Source organism: Aotus nancymaae, unplaced genomic scaffold, assembly GCF_030222135.1.
Source record: "Aotus nancymaae isolate 86718 unplaced genomic scaffold, 86718_ANA_hifiasm-v0.15.2.pri h1tg000006l, whole genome shotgun sequence".
In the NCBI taxonomy this organism is placed as follows: Eukaryota; Metazoa; Chordata; class Mammalia; order Primates; family Aotidae; genus Aotus; species Aotus nancymaae.
In genome coordinates this window covers 71,155,428-71,179,217 of record NW_026988417.1, presented here as the reverse complement: position 1 = coordinate 71,179,217, position 23,790 = coordinate 71,155,428, and the positions used below count along the sequence as shown (strand labels likewise).

Below are 23,790 nucleotides of genomic sequence, written 5' to 3'. Positions count from 1 at the left end.
GTAAGGCAGGCCTGGTGGTAACAAAATCTCTGAGCAATTGCTTGTTTATAAAGGATTTTATTTCTCCTTCGCTTATGAAGCTTAGTTTGGCTGGATATCAAATTCTAGGTTGAAAGTTCTTTTCTTTAAGGATGTTGACTATTGGCCCCCATTCTCTTCTGGCTTGTAGGATTTCTACTGAGAGATCCGCTGTGAGTCTGATGGGCTTCCCTTTGTAGGTAACCCGACCTTTCTCTCTGGCTACTCTTAGCATTTTTTCCCTCATTTTAACCCTGGTGAATCTGATGATTATGTGCCTTGGGGTTGCTCTTCTTGAGGAATATCTTTGTGGTGTTCTCTGTATTTCCTGGACATAAATGTTGGCCTCTCTTGCTAGGTTGGGAAAGTTCTCCTGGATAATATCCTGAAGAGTGTTTTCCAGCTTGGATTCATTCTGTCACATTCAGGTACACCTATCAAACATAGATTAGATCTCTTCACATAATCCCATATTTCTTGGAGGCTTTGTTCATTTCTTTTCACTCTCTTTTCTCTAATCTTGCCTTCTCATTTTATTTCATGGATTTGATCTTCAATCTATGATATCCTTCCTTCTGCTTGGTCAATTCAGCTGCTGAAACCTGTGTATGCTTCATGAAGTTCTTGTTTTGTGTTTTTCAGCTGCATCAATTCATTGATATTCCTCTCTATGCTGTTTATTCTTGTTAGCATTTCATCAAGCCTTTTTTCAAGGTTCTTAGTTTCTTTGCATTGAGTTAGAACATGATCTTTTAGCTCAGAGATGTTTGTTATTATCCACCTTCTGAAGCCTGTCTGAAAGCTGGATTGAGACTCATTCTCAATCCAGCCTTGTTCCCTTGCTGGTGAGGAGTTGTGATCCCTTGGAGGAGGAGAGGTGTTCTGGTTTTGGGCATTTCCATCCTTTTTGCACTGGTTTCTTCTCATCTTTGTGGATTTATCCACCTGTGGTCTTTGTGTTTGGTGACTTTCAGATGGGGTCTCTGAGTAGACATCCTTTTTGTTGCTGATGAAGTTTTTTCTTCTGTTTCTTGTTTTCCTTGTAACAGTCAAGCCCCCCTGCTGTAGGACTGCAGTCCACTCCAGATCCTGCTTGCCTGGGGATCACCTGCAGTGGCTGCAGAACAGGAAGAATTGCTACCAGTTTCTTCTTCTGTTATCTTTGTCCCAGAAGGATATCTGCCAGATGTCAGCCAGAGCTCTCCTTTATTCCGTGTCTCTTTGGTTATACGGGGGTGGGAAGCTGCTTGAGGAGACAGTCTGTACCTTATAGGAACTCAAGTTCTTAGCTGTGAGCTCCATTGTTTTGTTCAGAGCTGCTGGGCAGGTATGTTTAAGTCTGCTGCAGTGGAACTCATACCTGCCTTTTTTACCCCAGGGGCTCTGCCCTGGGAAGGTGGGGCTTTATTTATAAGTTCTTATCATTTGCTGCCTTTTTTCAGAGATGCCCTGCCCAGCAAGGAGGTAGCCTAGTCACAGTCTGCCAGCACAGGCATTGCTGAGCTGCCATGGGCTCTGCCCAGCTGCTGTGTGAACTTCCTTGCAGTTTTGTTTATAGGTGTATAGTTAGAACTGCCTCAGTAATGGCAGTCTACCTCTGTAATGGTGGACTGCCTCAGTACTGGCGGACTGCCTCTGTAATGGTAGACTGCCTCAGTAATGGTAGACTGCCTCAGTAATGGCAGACTGCCTCAGTAGTGATGGACTGCCTCAGTAATGGCAGATACCCTTCCCCTCACAGAACTGGACTGTCTCGGGTCCAGCTGCGCTTGCTGTGAAACTCTCAATCCAGAGCGTTTCAGATTGCTGGTCTTTTTGGGCGTGGGACTAGCCAAGCCAGATCACTTGGCAATGTGTTTCAGCCCCCTTTTATTCAGTTGAACAGGTGACTCTGTCTCCCAGGCGTTCCAATCGCCAGTGGAAACAGTGTCCAGATTTGTGTGAGTTTTTGTGGGGAGACCCGCTGCACTGGCTGAAATTGCCACACTGGAGACTCATGGCACTTTTCAGCCTGGGAAGCTCCTGGTCTGTGGGCAGTAAAAATTCATTTGGAAATGTGGTGATCACTCAGCCTCTGTGTTTTTGCTGGGAACTGCAATCCAGAGCTGTTCCTATTTGGCCATCTTGGATCCTCTTCATCACACAAAGGGTTTTCTACCTGCTCACTGTTGGACCCCATTTCTGCCTAATACCAAGCTATTTGCTCTGCAACATCTATCACAGGCCATTTGACTTCATGCTTGTCCTCAGGGACTCTGACTTGACCTGCCCTCTTGCTTTCTGTGCCTAACACAGGAACTAGCTATCACCAGCTTTTTGAACCCAAGACTTGTTTGGGCCAGGTGGCCAATATAATCCTTACTATGAGAGCTAGGGGTTGGGGGAGGTGGGCATGGGAGGTTGGACAAGCAGAGCAAAACATCTCTTTCTGCTTCAATCTTTGTCAGATGTGGCTATGCCCAACTCCTTTCATGTCCCTGCACTGAAGAGAGAAAAATGAATTAGAACTCCTTACACTGCTTCTGTTGGAGGAAGAGAGAAAAACTTCTTCTAACAGTCCAAGTGCAAAGGGAAAACAAAATATTATTTTTGTCGATACTGGAGATATGAAGTCATAGGTCACATTGTGACTTGGCATTAATTTTTCCAAAGAAGTAAAAAGAGACCACAGCACTATAGATCAGCCCCAGTATAGGTTACAAAGATTTGTGGATTAGGATGGAAAACTAATATTTATTTATCATAATTTAAAATATTGTTTTCTTTGTGGGGTAGGGCAGGGGGTGGCATTGTGAGTCCCAAACAACTTTTAGGAAGTGCTCATAACTTAGAAGGAAACCCGTCTCTAAGTTATGGATCTCCACTAATAAAACCATTTTAAATATTACCCACTCTTGGGATAATTAGGTAATTCAATTAACTGGTCTCAAGAATATGAAATCTTTGACCCCCAATTTAATTAAAACAGAGAATTTTTGTCTTTAACAGTGAAAAATACTACAGAGACTTTTCTAACAATAGGAAGAGAAAGTCAAAATTTTCAAAGAATGAGAAATAAAGAGGAGTTGTATATCTACAATCTATGTATGTAAATTTACTTATAAAAGGGTGAATAAATATGGAATGTGAAAACGTGCAATAAAATGCTTTTGATAAGAATTTGGCAATGTTCCACCAGTCTCTACTGAAACACCAGTGTCTTTACTGTCTCTTTTGTCACCTGCGGTTTGGGTGTATTTTTCTAGAGACCAGCAATACATGAAATGGTGACAACCATGTGTCATCTGCCTGTTGCATCTTGTTTAATACCACTTCAAACCCTGGAGGCTTCTAGCCCCGCATGCTCAGGTGTATAAAAGGTTAGAAAGAAAGAAACGGGCTCATCCCACAAATTGTTTGCTAGCAGTTAGCAATAAAAACAACTAGAATGCCTTTCTGAACTTTCCTGTCTTAGATAATTCCATTTTACTGTTTTCCGCAATACAGGATGGTTTATACTGACACAGCAGGGAACTAAAACCATGTCTAACAATTTACCTTCTCTTCAGGAAAAACAGCTTCATACTTCAGAATGAACCAGATCCTGAAAGGCATTCCTGCCTTACAGCCTCAGGAGAAATAACTCCCGTTTCCAAAGTAATCAGATAAAAGCAAAACATTCACTTAACAGGCAGTGACAGAAATGGAATAAATGTAACAACAATGACAATGGCAGCCAGACAAAATTTACAAGAGTCTCTACACTGAAAACCCTATAGCTGAGATAGATTTGTGTTTTTGCAATCATTTAAAAGGATGTTTTCCTCAAATGTAACCCATCACACTCAATCTTCATTTACAACAGTGAATTACTGCTTTCTGTTTCCTCAGAAAGGACAGTGGTTGCTCAGCAATGTGGGATTCCTGTAGTGCAAGAAAATAGCAATTTCAAATCCAAGAAATAGTTCTTGTGGTACCATTTCTACCTCTTCCCGCTTAAAACCAAATTTTTGGGGAGACTGAACAACAAGACGAAAACACATAATCATAAATTTCTGTTGATGAACAGTATCTTCCCCAAGTTAGTGCTATATTCCATGTATACTGATAAGAAAACTTTTTCTTGTGGCTCATTTAAGGCACAGGAGTAAAATCTATGTTTTCTCCCTTCTTCCAGCAAGAAGTCAACATCAACGCAAGGAAAAATAATGTTAAAATTGCAAGACAAGACACACATCAAGGACAAAGTATATTTTCATATCAATAAATTAGTAGTTTGCATAACTTTTGGCTGCAACTTTATACTTATGCTTTTCTATATTTGATTACCAAAGCTTGAAAAATGCATGGAGTCGGGAATTGGAAAATGGGTGACGAAATTCATCTTCATCAAACTTATTTATGGAAGGCAAAGTCTTTATAGCAGCTTTCTAAGAATAGCCTCAATTATCACTACAAAATTTCTACTTTGCCTTATGCTACAAGGTGGATGGTGAAGAGAAGTCTCCTCATTTTGCAGATGAAGGCATAAGGCACTAGATGAAATTTTAGAAGTTAGGATTTTTGTAGGAAATAACTTTCTAAAGCACAGTTTTACACCCTTGCTGATGACAGAAGATGCAGACATGCCCAATATACTCCCAATATAGCACCAAGATTTTGGCAAATAATATTAAAAATTGCAATAAAGTAGATAACATTGAAGACTTTATCTAGAAATAATAATACTGAATATTTATTGAATTCTTATTCTGAATCAATTGCCCTGTCTAGATTATTCCATTTAATCCCCAAAACAATCCTCTAAGGGAGGTGCTATAATGATTCCCACATCACAGGTGAGAAAATCAAGGCATAGAGAAGCTCTGACTGCACACACAGCTTGTATGTGACAAAGGTCTTCACTATGAGTTTAAATTCTTTGTATTGTCATATAAAATAATAAAGTAGGGTTTATATATGTAAACTAGCTCACACTACTAATATAACCTATGGATTCAAGATCTGAAAAAGATAAATTCTCATTTTAAATAATGTGATTATTTCTTTTAATTAAAATAATCATATTTCTTTTCTTATAAAGCTCCTTTTTATAGATTTTTTTTTTTTTTTTTTTTTTTTGAGAAGGATTCTCTCTGTCTCCCAGGCTGGAGTGCAGTGACATGATCTTGGCTCACTGCATCCTCTGCTTCCTGGGTTCTAGCGATTCACCTGCCTCAGCTTCCCAAGTAGCTGGGATTACAGGCATCCACCACCACATCTGGCTAATTTTGTATTTTTAGTAGAGATGGAGTTTCACCATGTGGGCCAGGCTGGTCTCAAACCCCTAACCTTCTTTCAGTGATCCACCCACCTCAGCCTCCCAAAGTGCTGGGATTACAGACATGAGACACTGCACCCAGCTCATCTTTTTATAGATCTTTAAATGGCTTATGTCATTTTATGCTTGCATCTGGGTAGCAAAATAAGCCATTGAAAGACCTCAAAAATGAGGCTTTATAAGAAAATAAAATATTCTAATCATGGAAATATATTCTGCCTTTCTGTTTTTTAAAATTATAATACATAGCATGTACAGGTGTTTAACATTATTAATATTAACAGGATTATTATAAACGTTAAAATTCTATCACTTTGTCTACCTTTGATTTAGTGATCTAGTTAGAAATAACACACTCCAATGCCTACGTAAACAAAGCAGCCAGTACTTACAAACCCAGCATCTTGGCAGCAACAGCAAACAAAGGTGCATATGCCTCATCCAATAAGCAAAACTGCTAAACACATCCAGTTGGTGGGAATACAGGCCTAACGTTTCCAAAGGTTCCAACTATTCAAGAGAAATCAGGAAGTCGGATTTTCTTTTTTTCTTTTTTTTTCTTTTTTCGACGGCTGGAAGTCAGATTTTCCTATGAAATCTGCATATTTGATATATTGGCAATAGATTCAAAATTATCTAAACAATATGAAGGCCCAATTAAACCTGACTGCAGGCTGTATTTGACATGCTTGATCTATAGTCCTCTAGTTTGTAACTTAGGGAATATGTTGCATTCTTACTGAGAGAAACATTTAAAAAGTATTTCTTTCTCATGTTCTATGGATATATAAACACATTACTTATGCTTTTTTCATCTATTCTTGCCTTTTTCCTTATCTAAAATTTACTTACGGGTAAATTAAAAACATAAAATCACAAATCACAGGCACTATAAATAAATGATAATTGCCACATTGATTAATAGCAATAGATACCCACTCTGACTTGTAGCAAAGATAAAAGCTTGGACATGACATGCATTCCCTGGAACACCCTTTCTCTCCCATGGAGGGAAAACACTCTAAATCTTTATGAATGAGAGTAATAAGATATAGCAATAATCATGAAATTAGTTCTAGATTTTGGGCTGTTTTTGTTTTGTTTTGCTTTTTTGAGACGGACTCTCTTTCACCTAGGCTGGAGTGCAGTGGCATGATCTCAGCTCAGCGCAACCTCCACCTCCTGGGTTCAAGTGATTCTCATGTCTTAGCCTCCCAAGTAGCCCAAGTAGCTGGGATTACAGGCACATACCACCATGCCTGGCTAATTTTTGTATTTTTAGTAGAAATGGGGTTTCACCATGTTGGCCAGGCTGGTCTCGAATTCCTGATCTCAAGAGATCCACCCATCTCGGCCTACCAAAGTGCTGGGATTACAGGCGTGAGCCACTGAGTCTGGCCAGTTCTAGGTTATTTGTAAAGGTAAATCATATCAAGCTTTTGGAATCATTACTGCAAACTTTACAAAGTCATGACTCACATAGTCCAGAACAACGTCACAATTAGAAGAATTTCCATTTTCCCTAGCATCTCCTACAATTGCCCCAAGGAGTTCCACAATAGAGTGCACAGCAACATGAAAGCCCTATTTTACATTATTCTCAAACAACACACAATGTACCGGGGCCACTTATTTTTCTACTCCAGGAAGACTGACTCGTTTATCCACACCAGCCCACTTTTTCTATCTGCTTTCCTTGGTCACTTCCTCTGTATTTTCCACGCCCATCCTTCATATTCCCAATACACCAAGTTCCCCTCCAATGGAGCTTCAAATGAGTTAGTTTTTATTCCAATTTGATAGCTTTTCTCTAAAGAATTCGTCCATTGAGTGTTGTACTTTCTTTCTTCAGAGAGTGGAGGGCCCAGCGAGTCTGTGCACAGACACATACTAATGAGTTCTGCCCCTTCACACAAGCATCAAATATGTGTGACACATGGCACCGCTGCCTGAATGCTATGAAACATGATTGAGGGGGCTGCCCTTCATGTCAAAGATTTCCTGCTACTGTCTAACTGAAAGTGAGGTACAGTAATGATCTTAGGCAATGTCTATTGATTCCAATCATGGTGCATGGCTACTCTTCATCACTACTGGACACCCACACCATAGGAGATACAATAAATGAAAACTTAGTTTTGCTACAAATAACTGAAATCAAAAGAACCCAAGTGCCATTTGCTTGGAGCCTATTATTGCAGCAAGCCTAAATGTATAACACACACTATAATTTCAAGGTGAAATAGAAATATTTTGACTACTATTTCTCTTGACTACAACATAGTCAGGAGAATTTAATTTATAGAATGTTTCTCGAGCACCATAACTAGTGATCCTTCTTTTCACTCAGCAGAGCTTAAAGGAGGAACTTCCATGGAGCAAGCAGAGAGTGCAGCTTCAAACGCAACCTAGAAGAGGCAGCTGGGACTCCGAGGCTGGGCGGGGGAGTGTGTGAGCATCCTGACCCTGAGCAGCAGAGGGACGGTGTACTTGAAAGGACATGGAACAGCACTGCTGGCTGCAGTGGGGGTCTTCCACCCCACCCTTATGGAACCGGTGTAGTAGGAGAGAGTCACCACAGGGGTATTCTGACAGGAACACAGTTGAACTGAGACCACATTTGTCCCATGTCCTCAAAGTGATTGTTAGACATATTTTGCTAATGGCATAATACTTAGAATCAGTCAATTCAATTCAATCTCTGAGAGGCCCCAAGAAAGAGGTCATTTTTTAGACTGCCAAAGTTACCTGGAAACAGTGTCCTATTTAGGTCATGGAAAAACAACAACTTCTTTAAGGAATCTTACACACAAGACAACTTCGACTACTCACAACTAAAATAACCACCATTAGCCAGGTAGGCATCATTGCTTTCTCTGGGGTGGAGGGCTGGCTCTGGCCACCAAGAGACAGTCATAAAATAAAGCAGATGAAAACAAGTTGTGTTAATTGGCTTGTTTCATACTAGCACTTCCAAAGATCTGGAGAGCAAAAAAGAAAGACCACATTTGGGTTTTATGCCACTACTATAGATCCTGTGAAAGAGATAGACAGGGATATAAAAAAATAAACAATGAGGACTTTGGATTAAAAGAACAAACATGCTCAGATATGGACATTAAAGTTTTGTCAATGTTTTACATGTGCTAAACTCACAAAAGTAAATCTGAGAAATCTTTCATGAATTTCAATAGTTTTCCAATTTAGTTCCACCTTACAAAAAGAGAGCCTTGCACTTCCGCCCTTTGAATACTGTCAGTGGACAATTATTCAGAACCAAGCTGTGAGACTAAGTGTCTAAGAGCCCAGAAACAGCCAAAGGCAAAAGAACCCGTGGACTCTATTTTAGAACTGGTCAGCGAGCAGCAAGCATAATGAGCACAATGGAGAGATCGCCACATGAAAGAATTACGTTGTTTGCTGTTTTTGTGTATTTTTTTTTTAACTCTAGCTGCTTGGCAACTCTCCTAGATCACAGCTTTGGGAAAGAAATGTATCTCCCTGATGAAAAATGAGCTAACAGAGATCCCATTGATGGCCCACTCACCAACTCTGTACAAGTCCATGGGTTTCACCCTACACAAGAAATTCAACCAAATTGATTTCCTGAACAGAGAAAAAGGACAGGGGGAAGTTGGGGAAAGTAAGCCAGGTATGTTTGCTCAGACGTAAAAGATACGACAGTACAAGCAGAATAACATTTCATCTGACCACACGAAGCACAGTGTTTAAAATGCATAATTAAGCTTCCTCCCTTACTGCCTGCTCTTCACAGGGAGTTATAAATAAGCTCCTAGAATGCCATGGGTTTCTATATTAGAAAAAGCAAATCACTGTATGTATTACCAGTTAACTTGAAGAAAAGTCACAACAGAAATAATAGTTCTGAAAAATAACTTTGCTTTCTAGCTATACTCTTTCCCTCCCTTTAGATTTTGTCTCCTTTCCTTCCCATTTCAGCATAATTTTTACTATTTGCTTTATTCTTGGTAACATATTTGGAGCAAAATTAGATCAGTTTAATTTTTTCAGTTTTCAGTTTGTTTTCAAAATAACAACAATCTTTTATCTTACATTAAATGCATGCCAAAAAAATTATTGTTTAGATTATGTTAATCCAGCTTAAAAATTAAGCAGTCCACATGTAGGCTCTTAACCAATAACACATCATTTTAGAGTGGTTCTGTTCCAGCCAACAAATATCTACTGGAAACCTACTGGAAGTCAGGCCCTGTCCTAGGTACTGGGACTACAAAGGTGGCCAAGCTATGGCCCTAGAATTTTATAGTTTAAAGCAGCCATCTGAATCAATGTTTTATTATCTGTGTGACGATAACAGAGAGGTGGTGTGAATAACCAAAAGCAATCCTATGCCTAACCCAAAAATAATGCAAATCATTAAAGGAGACTGTCAATTGGAGTCATTCATGCTACTCCACTGCTTCTGTTCCCCACTGGGCCAGGAAAATGGTAGAAAAAAGTGCAGGAGACCACAGAGTGGAGAACATCTGGAGACAAAATCAATTATCCGCTGCTAGATTGTCAAGGACTGGGTATACTTAATCTCCCATTTTTAGTACATAGAACTATGTATACTAACTCTCAGATAATTCTGCTTTGTTTGCTTTTAATTACCCATCTGCTAAGATTTCCAGTTTGCTTATTTTTGCATTTTTTCCCTCCAGTGATTAAAAATGGATTTTCTTAGCTTTGTGGGTTTTAAAATAATCACAATAAGAATGATTTTAAATGGTTACATGAATCCAACTTAAATGAGCCTAAAAAGAAATGTAATATTTTCTGATCTTCCCAGTGTCAACTGTTTTCTTTAGAAAACTCAGTTGACACTGGAAAAATCAGAAAATATTACATTTAGGTGTAAAGCAAGTACAGTGATGAAGACTGGGCCTTAAAACATGCAAATATTGATACCTTTAAAAGGGTGGTGGGTATATGACAGTTCCTTAAAATGTCATTTTTCCTTTTAAGAACAAAATTTTATGATAAAAAAATTTTAAATGAGTTTTAGACAAATAAACCAAGGTTATTCTGAGCAAGTAACTCAAATCTATTAAACCTCAATGTCCTATTCTTTACACAGAGACAGTGTAATTACCTCCAAAGTATGCACCATTAGTTCCAAGAGAATGAGATCAACAGAGACTGTAGGTAACAAATTATCTGTGTGTGTCCATGAAACATAACTCAAGACACCAACCCCGAAAGTGAGTAGGGTCATTTCTGAATATAAAGAGCATGCCATATATTAGCTTCTCATCTGCATGCAGTCTCTTAGCCTCATAAAATAGGAAAAAGCAAAAAAAAAAAAAAACAGTAAATTACAAGTGGCTGTGAAGACAGCAAATCATAGTGAATAATCTGCAATCCAAATAAAACTTTCTGCTGAACAAAAATTTTTGATAGAAAAAAATTTCTGCTGAACAAAAGACTCTGAAAAATTTGCAGAAAAAGAATTTGATCTACTTGCACAAGAGACATCTTGAAATAACACTGAGTTCATACGCTTTGGTTAAACATCACTGGATAAATGCTAAAATCAACGTTATAAAGAATATAAAAAGATTCACAGAATATAACAAGGTAAAAATTATAAAAATGTAAAGCAGATTCAAGAAACAATGAAAAATCTGCTAAATTATTTTATGTTCTGTTCTCAAGACAGCCTAAAGGCAAAAGATATTTTGAAGAACATAGTGTAGAAGACTCTCTTGGATTGCTTTACTCTGCCTTTCTATTATTTTTAGAAATTAATATCACCTCCTCATATCAGATGAGGAGGAGGACAGCCTTATGAAATATACAGACAGTCTTTAACACTCTTCAAGTGCTAAATGTTCTAAATATACTTCTGGAGGTTTGTTGAGCAGTCAGAGGAAAGAGCTGTCTATTTTCCATTTCAGAGAGCTTTGACAAACAATGATGAGTCCATCAAATAAGAATTAAGTGTTTAGACAGAAGGTGATGTAACCTGGTTTGTTAACAAGCCAAAATCTTGTTAGTTTCAGAAAGCGTACGAAATTCAATTTAATTCCACAAAAGCCTTTGCAACCCCACCACATTCATGGCCCCATTCTGGATGCCAGAGTTTCAAAGAGGTACATGCACAAATGGACCCTGCCCACATTGAGCTCATAGTCTGATAGATACTGACACTGGACACTCCCAGACACAAAGTAGGCAGAGGGTGGAGAGTGCAGGGAGTGAAGGCTGGAAGGCAATCAAAAAGTCTTGTATGCTATGAACAAAATCCTCTAGGGATTAGATCAGTCTTTAAGTTAGAAAGATCATTGCAGCATCAGTGTGGAAGAGCTTAAAAGATGAGTAGGGGTGGGACAGGAACACAAATTGATATAAAGAGAGCTGTTACATCACAGTGACAATCCAGGCAAGCAATCACAAAAGCTAGAGCACAGGCCAGGCCACTGAGGATAGGAAAAAAGGGAGAGCTCTGTGCTACATTTAGGCAGTAAACTGTATTTCCAAATACATGAATACACAAAGAAAGACACAAGGAAAGGCAAATTTATTCGCAGATGTCAACCTTTCTTAATGGTAACACTGACATTTATTTTCCTAAAATACAGCATAATAGTATGACAACTTATAGCATGACATGGCACAGAATAGCACAAGGCAAATATGACTTTGCATCTGAGCTGTCACTTAGAATCAGTCCTGGTCCAGGACAGTAGTGACAAAGTCTCTGTTTGCTATCAATATCTCAATGACCAAGAACCATGAATGGCACATGGTAGATACTCAATAAACATTTTGAAACAAAATATCCTAAGACTATACTTTCAGGGATCATTTCTATAGTTCGTTACTAGAGAAGTTTCTCTGAATGTGTAGAGCACAGAAACAAAATATCCTATTTCAACTTGGGGAAATGGGAGCTTTTAATCTACAATTAAAAAAAAAAAAAAAGCCTCCATGAAAGTTGGCTCTGGTGTTGATCAACAAACATTTCATTTTTGAAATCCCAAATAAATATAGTATAGTTCAGTGTTTGTGAGCATGGTACATCTTTAGTTAGAAAAACTGATTAATCATGAAACCAACTATCTCATTAGCGGTGGTGAAAAATTTCAGAGCAATCTTCACTTTAGACAACTTGAAGTATTCTTCTCTTCCCCAGACTCAGTGGAATCCCCTAAAAAGTCCTGACCAACCAAACTTAGTAAATATTATAAAGTTGACCTTGACCTCTGGCATAAGACAATAAAATGCAAAATGAAATAAAAATACTGTAAGCAGTGGGTGTCCCCAAGATCAACAATGTTTAAAAGACCTCAATAAGAAATCCAATGGTTACATGCAAACATCTTTCTGCACTCAGAGCATAAATCACTTCTCATACGGGCTTAGTGTCAGGGTTCTAGTTAATCATTCAGCTGTAGCAAACACTAAAAGCAATCAATCTCACAGGCTTTGGAATTTGTATAAAGACTTGCTCTCTTTACAAGCTAGTTTCCCCTAGTCTGGATACTTTTAACTTTTCCCTCTGTAGCTAAAAGTTAACCAGAGTGATCCATCCTATCTTCAACCAACAGGCTGCTCTTTGATTTAGTAAAGTAAAAGCAGGCCCTTTTAAAAATGACAAACGGAAGGTATTTCCGCTTTGAAATTATATGCCAAGGAGAAACCCTTCATAATGTCTAAATTCTATTTAAAGACAAAGAAAGATAACATCTTAACATCACAGTTGAAAAGATATGCTGTCTAGACTGTTGTTTTCCAATCTGTGTTCTGGGAAGATGCCAAGCGATTCGAAGTGTTGGGGAAAGACCTAAAGTGGACCAAAAAGCTCTGCTTTTATCTACTTTATATACAGGGAATAGTAAGAGATTTCACTGGAAAAATAGGTTCCCCTTCTAAAAGAAGTTTGAAAACTACTTATCTTGTCCAAAGTTTAGCACTCTTGCTTAAAGGCAGGCTAAAACTGACATTTCGATTTCCTTTGGGAGTGTGCAAGCTCTTCCTGAGATGGGCTTTACAAGCTCTGGGGCCTTCTTCCTGCCTGAGAAAACAGGCAAAGCTGCTAGAATCAGCCCCCGTGCTAAGGACGTAAAAAGAGAGCAAGCAGCATTATTGACCTTGAAAATTCTCACAGTGCAGTATCTTGATTTTCTGCTTCATTATGTCCAATCTAAGGATTTGCCACTGATGTACCCAACCTCCCACTCACTTGTCCACGCTCCACTGCCTCTTGGAGCCACCACTGCATCTCTGACTTTGGTGAACACAGAAATACATATCACCCCTCATAGCCAAGAGATTGAAGGGAGGTGCCAATGGTGACAGGCAACTGTATTCCCAGGCTCTCACCAGCTTGCTTTCTCAGGGTGGCAAAACTGAGCCTCCTCCAGGTAACACTAGCTGAAGTGTGAGACTGATTAAACGCCTGTCTTGAGGAATGTTGTCTGAGAAAGAGAGGAAAGTATATGAGAAAATCAACGAAGAATGGAATATCCCTGAGATGGACTATCACTTAGCCATTTAAAGGAATGAGTTAACTGTGTGTAGTGATGCAAAAAGATCTTCGAAATATATTATCAAGTGAAAAGGCTAAAATATACATATACTATACGCTCATTCAAGGAAAAAAGATATCCGCGTATACATACATGGATGTGTTCACATGGAAAATGTCTACAGGGAGACTCAAGAATCAGTAGGTGGTGTTTCCTGTGAAGAGTGAGACTGATGCTGGTGGGACAGTCTACAGTGCACTGTATAACTTTTTGTTCTGCTGGAATATTTTACTATGAGTATGTATTTGCCTTAAAATAATTGAGTATGTATTGGCCTAAAATAATTTTTGTAATACAACCAGAGATTGAGAAAAGCAAAGTTCTCAGCAAATAGAACTTAACATGAAGAAAGAACCAATAAACACACATACAAAAGCCAGATATTCAAAAGCCAACTGCACATTCACTGCCAAGAATGCTCGGGCCCTGGGTCCAGTAACCAAAACATGGCACTCACTGCGGGCCTTTCACTCTGTGGGTACGGCCCCAGCTCTGCCATTTCCAGGATCATGCTATTATCAGTGACTGTCTCCTAAAGGGATTGCGGGGAAAGCCAAAATACAAAAAAAGGGCAATACGGTTCCAAGTCTGGTGCTTTATTCAGCACATAAAGAAACAGCAATATTGAAATAGCTCTCCCCAAAGAAAGACTATGAATTACAGTCTTTGTCCGAAAGTTTTTAAAAGAAGACTATTTCTCAAGCCCATGTTTCAAACTAAGAAAGTATTATTCACAGGAGGGTTGGGATCCTTCTGCTGCCAATCAGGAAAATGCCTCATTTTCACTTGATAAAACAAAAGTCACATGGATTTTGCTGATGCATGCCTCTCTGCAACTTCACAGTACTTTCAGAAACCTTGTATATTCACAGTCACTATAATTCACAATAATAAATGCCACTGAGAAAAGCAGGATGGATCCACTTAAAAATGGTACCTACTAAAAGACCTTGAGTAGTTGGTCAGGTTATTGAACATCAATGACTCTGGTCCACAATAAGAAGCAGTGATCACCCAAATTCTTTTTTTTTTTTTTTTTTTGAGATGGAGTTTCGCTCTTGTTACCCAGGCTGAAGTGCAATGGCGCTATCTCGGCTCACTGCAACCTCTGCCTCCTGGGTTCAGGCAATTCTCCTGCCTCAGCCTCCTGAGTAGCTGGGATTACAGGCACGCGCCACTATGCCCAGCTAATTTTTTGTATTTTTAGTAGAGATGGGGTTTCACCATGTTGACCAGGATGGTCTCGATCTCTGGACCTCGTGATCCACCTGCCTCGGCCTCCCAAAGTGCTGGGATTACAGGTTTGAGCCACCGTGCCCAGCCACTCAAATTCTTAAAACAGGGGAACTTGATGCTTTAGATATATTTTCACATAAGTAATTAAGATCAGATACATAATTAATAGCTCTGTAGCATATAAAAATTGAAGTGTTAATTTAGAAGCTCAAGAATGCTTATGAAATCTCAATTCACTGATAGTTAATTTTTTATATTTTCTTACATAATTGTAACAAACTTGTTTAAAAATCCCTTTGGATCTTCTCTACCCTAAGTTTCCACTGACTAGAAAGAATTTCAAGTATTCAGTTGTAATGTTATGTTGAGTTCTTTCATTATACAATGTGGTTTCAGCTGAAATTTGAGCAGAGAACTGGCTGTTTTCTTAAGTTCAATAGTTAACTCTGTGGCCTTGGACAACTAACAGCCTTCCTTGAGCTTAATTTCTTCATCAATAAAATTTAAAATTTCAATCAGATGGTCCTTCAGCTACTTTTCAGCTCCAAAAGTGTATGATTCTATGAGTCTCTGTAGCATATTACTCACCAATGTAAAAAGCAGTCATTTCTCTACTCCAAAAAAAAAACAAAAAACAAAAACCAACAATCTCAAATAATTCCTCATTTCTAGAAGCCGTTCTCATGTTTTGTAGAAGGGAAGACTTTGAGATTTGGAGTGAACAAGTGACATTTTCTTCACATACTATTCCAGACAACAACACTGCTTTTAATTTTTAATTATTTCCAAGGTCACTTCCAGATTAAACTACATCCACATGTCAGAAAAATTCTCATGACAAGCAATTAGATTTAAGTTTTCCAGAAACCCCAACCCAGAAAGCACCACAATAATCAGGTTACTGAGCACAAATGTTCCAACTAATGATCAGCCTTTCTTGGACATATTCGCACCATGCAATCTAGTCCCCAGTGTATCCCTAACATCATCATAATAACGCTTATCTAAAACATATCTAGTGACAAGAGTTGCTCACATTATCCCATTCCACACAATCCTTGAAGCAACTCAATAGGACAGACATAATGTCCTAGTTTTAAACATAAGAAAGCAGAACGAGAAAGCGCAGAACTGGAAGATAGCTCATTTCCTTGTTGGACAGTCTCCACACTCCTTACAGGTTCCACTTGCCCTTAATTGGTCCCTTCCTCAGGGTCAGGTCTAAGGCTAAGGCCTTTTACACGTGTCACCACATTTAAATCAGTATAAGTCCTATAATTATGTCTATTTTATAGATGGGGAAACTGAGACTCGGAGAGGAAATATGGCTTCCCCTAAGAGACTCCTAACAGCAAAGCTAGAATTAAAACCAAGTTTAACTGATTCTGAAGCCTATATGATTTCATTATGGAAGATGACCTCCCTTCCAGGAACTCAGCTCCATAACTGTTCATTCACTGTACATGCAAAATTGCTTTGTCAATGCATCATACCTTTCTTTCTTTAAAGTGGGAATCTGTGAGACTGTAAACTCTTTCGTTGTTTTTTTGTTTGTTTGTTTGTTTTTTGGTGGGGTGGGGCAGGCAGGACAGGGTCTCACTCTGTTACCCAGGCTGGTGCTATCATGGCTCACTGAAGCCTTGAATTCTGGGACTCATGTGATTCTCCTACCTCAGCCTCGCAAGCAGCTGGGACCACAGGCACTTACCATCACACCTGATGAGTTTTCTTACTTTTTGCAGAGGCAAGGATTCCCCATGTTGCCCAAGCTGGTCTCAAACTCTTTGGGCTCAACTGATCCTCCTGCTTCAGCCTCCCAAAGTACTGGGATTATAGGAATGAGCTAGCATGCCCTAGAACTGTAAACTCTTTAAGCTGACAAAAATCATACGTTGTTCGACTTTGAATTCAAAGGAACCAAAACATTGCCACATAATAGTAGTCAATTAATCTTCGCTGAAATCATTAGCTAAGGATGAAAACAAACTTGTACCACCTTAATCCCTAAGTCACAATCTTCTACTAGAAATTTCCTGATATGGAAATTAAAAGAAAGAAAGAATAAGTGAACAAATGAAATATTTTGTAGAACCCAAATTTTAGTTGATGATTAAACAAAAACCTATTAGAAGGACAGAATAAACTATAATGGAAATGAAAATGCTTTCATTCTCCTTTCCATTGAGTTCAAAAGAAATCTAATCCCTTATTTGATACAGCAGGACCAAATGGTAGAGCTAAATCTGGTTAAAAGATGAAAAATTACATTGGGAATTTATTTTATAGTAAATATTTGCTAAATTGAGCCAAAAAATCGCCAATGTCTTTTTTGGCAAATATCAGTGGTTTCCAGACCCACTTAGACCACACATTCCCAGAGGTCCTTGGGATAAAAGGAAAGCCCTGACTCAGTTTCTGGTTTCAGTCCCCATGGAAAATCTATGGCACAAAGACAAGCAGCACTCCCTCAACAAAAACCATTCCCTCTCCTTTCCACCTCCCCTTCTTTCCTTTTTTTCCTTTCAGTGCCTTTATTACTTTGCCTCCTTTTGCACCAAGTCCTTTAGAAGGTGATATAAATAAAAATAAAAATTAATTAATTAATTAAAACCTGCAGAAATAAAGATTGTTGTGCTAAGACTTTGAGTGAAACACTGTGGATGAAACAGAGATTATCATCTCTATCTTTTCCTCAAGCCTCACTGAAGGAAAAGGAAAGGGATAAGAGTATACAAATGCATAGAGAAGGCAACGACTGCAGACGACAGATAACATCATTTTAAAATATAGAAAGTAGACAGATGAACAGTGACTGACATTTCAGTTTGCTCAGCTTTATTAAATACCTTCAAAGGGGGACCAATATTGCAGAACCCTTGAAAAACTGAAAAAGTAGAGCAATCAGGTACTTCTGATCTCCTCCTTCCAAACCCAATGAAAGACTGAAAATTCTGCTGTAACTGAACACAGGCTGGCTGGTGGGCTCCCTGAACCAGCCCAGCTTGCATGGGGGTTCTGGCTAAACCAGAGCATCAGGAGCCCACCTGCCTGAGATGGCCCCACACTGTCACTCAGCTGTTCTTTGATCATTTTTTTCTAGATTGATTCTCTCCCATGCATTGAGCTCCCTTCTAGCTTCAGCAGGGCAGAGCCGTCCTCCAGATGTGTGTAACTTACATCTGAATATCTGAGAGTAGCTGAAGGACAGATAATTTCTTCCAAACATCAAGCCTCGGGATTATCGGAGCAAGCAGGAAGCCAGTAACCTAGCTTCGTCTGTTAGAGGTGGAGGATTTTCCTATCGTTCCCCTCATTTCCTGATGTGTATTTTCAGATAGATTAAATATTCTCCTGTTTCTAAAAAAAAAAAAAAAAAAAAAGACTGAAAATTCTGCCTCTGAGGACACTGAACCAGAAGACCTCTGACCTAGGGACGACCAAGCACAATTCAGGGGTGGGAGTGGAGCATCTTACTGAAAAGGAGGGAATAAGTAAAAATCTGATTGATTACTCAATAGGAAGACCACCAGCTTATCTCCCAAAACTGCTGGCTTTCTGTCTCCCTTTCAAGAAAACTAAAGATTTTTCCACTCTAATAAAACTGATGGTACAAGACGAAGGACATAAAAGTTGACCTTTGGGGATTTCTCCAATGATGTGGTAGAGTCCCCACCTAATCAGATCACCCAACTAAGAGGCTCATCCATTGACAAATGCTGCCCATTCATACAGAGCTTCCAATCGCTTTTTAAATATTTTTCTAATAAATATAAATGGATAACCAAAGATGGCCAAACATCCAACATAAAAGATAGAGACCATATGAAAGAAAGCTATAGGAAACAGATAGGAAACAAGGGACAGAAGAAAACTCAAAAAAAATTAAATGGAAAATTTTTGGAGGTCAGAGAAAATACTGCAGTCATGAAACAAAAGACTGTAATACCAACACTTTGGGAGGCCAAGGCAGGCAGATCACTAGGACAGCAGTTCAAGACCAGCCCAGCCAACATGGAGAAACCCCATCTTTACTAAAATTACAGAAATTAGCCAGGTGTGGTATTGGGTGCCTGTAATTCTGCTACTCGGGAGGCTGAGGCAGGAGAATCACTTGAACCCAGGAGCAGAGGTTGCAGTGAGCCAGGTTGGTGCCACTACACTCCAGCCTGGGAAAGCAACAGAGCCAGACTCTATCTCAAAAAAAAAAGAGAGAAAAGAAAAGAAAAAGAAAGAAGGAACAATGAAAGAACGAGCAAGAATCCTATTTTTTAAAACTTAATGGTAGTTTTAATCTACCATTAAGTTTCAATGGTATATTAAAATCTCAATAGAAGATCAGAAGATAAAGAAACTTCTCAGAAAATAAACAAAAAGTCAAAGGCTTTGAAATTGAAAAAGCAAAGGTCTTTTAAAAAAAAATAAAATGAGATGACTCATCTAGTGCAGCAGGATGGGGGGGATGAGAAGATAAAAGAGAAGACAATGTAGATGTATGTGCTCCTGAAGAAGAGAATAGAGAAAATGGAGAATAGAAAGAACATCAACACAATAATTTAAGAATAATTTCCAGAACTGAAAGTCATGAGGTCCATATTGAAAGCCTCTCCTATATACTTTGCACAATGGACTAAAAAAACAAAAACAAAAAATATATCATGGTATATCATCATGAAATTTGAGAACGCTAGAGATAAGGAGAGGTCCCAAAATATTCCAGAAGTGAGTAAAAATCCAGGCACAAATGACTGTGAATTATAATGGCTTACATCTTCTCAGTAACACTGGAAGGTAGAAGATAATGGAACAAAACCTTCAAACACTGAGGGGAAATCATTTGTAACCTAGAAGTCCATATCCAGCCTTAATATTAAATAAGAGTTAAGGGAGGATCAAGATGTTTTAAATACATACAGTCTAAAAATTTTAGATTAGCCATCTCATTTTTTAAAATGAGTTATTTCTAATGCACCTTATTCAGAAGGCAAGTAGAGAATATGGCTCCACTAAAATTAGAAACCAAACAAAAAAAGATGAAAACAAAAGATTCCAGACTCTGGGAATTTAATACAGGAGAGCTCATAAGTTAAGACAGGGCAACAGCTGTGTCATTAGCCTAGAAAACATCCAAGAAAGGGACAAGGTTTGGATAACTGCTGTATAGATGTCTCCTAGTAGGTTAAAAAAAAAAAAAAGAAAGAAAGAAAAGAAGAGAAAAGAAAAGAAACAGATTACCTAATGTTTTTAATCATATTGATGTCAACATTAAAGTGTGGGATCAACATTAGAGTCTTGTCAGGGTGTTTAGGAATAAATTATGAAAACACATAGTAAACTAAATAAACAAAAAACATGAATTACCAATTTCCAAAAAAAACCCCTAAAAGTGACACAAGAAATCCATGAAATTATAAGGTACAATGTGATACATCTATGATCAATATTTATGTGGTCATAATAAAGTCAACACTAAAAACTGATTTAACAGACAACTATGATATAACTATATGGGGAACATTTGCTTACTGAAATATTTATAGAGAAAATGATAGAATGTGTGGGATTTGCTTCAGAATATCTAGTATAGGGGAATGTGAGGGATGGGAAGGTAGTGGATATGGATAAAACAGTTTTGATCATGACGTAAGACATTGTTAAAGCTAGAGAATGGATACACTGGTGTTTACTATACTATTCTAGCTATGTTTTGGGGTATAATTTTCAATAATAAAAAGCTTTAAAAAATAATCTTGGGAAGATAGGAAGAGGAGAGAGGAAGGTGCTATGGAATATAAAGGAAGAGACCAGAAAAAGATGCATGGGGTATGTGCATACAGTTTATACAAGGACTATATCATCTATGAAAATCAGTATATATCTGTAACTAAAAAGATCAAGAAATAGCAGTATAAATAACATGTTATTTTGCAATGTGGAAGAAAATGTCCAAAGAAAGTGCTAAAGGTATTAAAAGTAGTTGCTTCTGGAGAGTGGGAGAACTTGTGTAGGGAACTCCCGTTTTTCACTACAAAGCTTGTTTATTTGAAATTTAAGACTTTGTACATTATTCCTTTAATTTAAAAAGATGAACATAGCAATTAAAAAAACAGTATGCTACAACGTTTGGGTTCTAGATACTTCAGTAGTCCGTTCTGACACTGCTAAAAAGAAATATCTGAAACTGGGTAACTTATAAAGAAAAGAGGTTTAATTGACTCACAGTTCTGCATGTCTGGGGAGCCCTCAAGAAACTTACAATCATGGCGGAGGGCACCTTTTCACAGGGTGGCAGGAGAGAGAATGAGCACCAGCAGGGGAAAATCCAAATGTTTATAAAATCATCAGACCTCGTGAGAACTGGCTAACTGTCACAAGAACAGAATGGGGAAAATTGCCCCCATGATTCAATGATCTCCTACTGGGTGCCTCCCACAACACATGGAGATTAGAGAGATTACAATTCAAGATGAGATTTCAGTTTCAGTGGGGACACAGCCAAACCATATTAGTACCTTTTAAGAATTTCTTTTAATGTAATTCTTATATACATTTTTCAATAAGAAAAATATTAAAAGTTTTGCAAACTTGAAAGTATTTTATAAATTGTGTTTGCTGAGCTCATTGAGGCTGTGTGCATGTAGCCACAGTGGGCATTAAAAGCTTCTTATAGCTCAGTTAGGTTCTCAAACACTTCGTTCAATGCACTCACCTCAGAGTTGTTCTCTCACATAAATGATTTTGAGGTATCTATGTGAACATAAACAATAAAATGAAATAAAAATAATAATCATGATAAAATAATAAAAATAAGTGGTAAATAAAAAGTAACCACGCTTCCACCTCTCTTGGCTTGTATATGTATGTATGTGTATGTGTGTATACCTATACATACACATGTATATATAGTATATATGTATATTATGTGTATACACACACATACATACACACACACACACATACACACATAACTTCTGGACATGAAAGCATCTGAGAAATTAACTGTGGGAATCACTGAACATGAACCCCATTACTCCAAAAGCTGCCCCTTCTGTCATTTTGAAACCCACAATTATCATTCTGTTGTAAACTGACTCAGCACTTCCAGAACTGGTTAAGATGATTTAGATGAAGCTTATTTTAAAAGATTATACCTAATGTTGGAGGAAGTATTGGAAATGAACACTCTCATACACTTTTGTTGATGATGAGATTATAACCTGGCATAATCTTTCTAGAGGGTGATTTAACAATAATATAGGAAGCATTAAAAATAAATATTGTTCTCTTCCAGCAATTTCATTTCCAGGTATTTATCCTAAGAAAATAAATTAGTGATTTGCACAAAGATTTAGTTATGTTTATCATAGCACTATCTATAACTGCAAAAAAGTCGCAAAAACCTAAATATCCACTTGGTGATTGGTACACTGGAATAAATTATGAAACATGCATACAACAAAATACTATGTGATTAAAATAATTCTGTAGAAAGATATTCAATGACAAGGAAACATACTCATAGTGTTAAGTGAACAATAATTACTGAACAGAATACACACTGATCAAATTTTTATAAATATATGTGAATCTATAAGCAAAGAAAGAGGCTCAAAAAATATAGATCAATAACAATGGTTATCTAGGATTTAATTTTTTCAAGTGGATCTTATTTTCTTCTTTTTGTATAGTTATATTCTCTTCAATAAATATACATCACTTTACAATGAAAAAAATGTAAATAACTACAGGAGCTACAAAAGGACTTCTATCTTTTTAAAAACATTAAAATTAACACAAATAAAACACACAGAAAAAGAAAAGATGGTGGTTAAACAGCAATGTTGACTTTGGAATATGTTTTTTGGTCCGAACAATAATTCTCCAAAGTCGTGTAGTACAGTCTCATCAAAGGTTAATCAAATGAATGTTTCTAAAAACATTAACTTTTTACATTGATGCTCTGTATTATATGTTTTTATTCAATCAATATATGTTCCTATATTATTTTCTTCCTTCCTTTTTCTTTGAGTTGTATATATTATTCTTTTTCTTCTTGAGATTTTTGTCTTTTTTATTTATATGTATATTTTAAAGTTATAAACGTTCCTCTATTCAATGCTTTAGCTACAGTTTATAGTATTTTTTTTATTCTGCTCAAATTGTTTCTCTTGTGATTTCTTTTTTAATGATTAAGAAAAAATATTGACTTCTTTCTAAAATATTTGGGAAATTTTAAAGTACATTTTTGAGTTCTAGCTTAATTTCTCAGTGCTCAGATGTACTTCTTAGATTTTAACTTTTCGGTTTTTGTTTTTGTTTTTGAGACAGGGTCTCACTGTCTCGCCTAGGCTGGAGTTCAGTGGTGCTATCTTGGCTTACTGCAACCTTTGCACCCTGGGCTCAAGTAATACTCCTACCTCAGCCTCCCAAGTAGCTGGGACCACAGGCCCACAACATGATACCTGGCTATTTTTTTGTTTTTTTTTTTTTTTTTTTAGTAGAGACAGGGTCTTACCACATTGCCCGGGATGGTCTCTAACTCCTGTGATCTGCCAGCCTCGGTCTCCCAAAGTACTGGGATCATAGGCATGAGTCACTGCACCCAGCTAGGGTTTAATTATTTGGAAATTAAAACTTGCTTTATACCTGGCATATTCAATTTTGGCAACTGTACAACATGCACTT

At 37.7% G+C, this 23,790-nt stretch overlaps 1 protein-coding gene and 1 pseudogene across 1 annotated transcript in view; one reads left to right on the top strand and one right to left on the bottom strand.

The window, feature by feature from the left end:
* Window positions 1–23,790, bottom strand: part of FRAS1 (Fraser extracellular matrix complex subunit 1) — a 467,548-nt gene that overhangs the window by 366,597 nt on the left and 77,161 nt on the right. The gene's annotated exons all lie outside the window — the stretch shown is intronic.
* On the top strand, window positions 12,127–12,206 carry LOC135272217 (small nucleolar RNA U3; annotated as a pseudogene).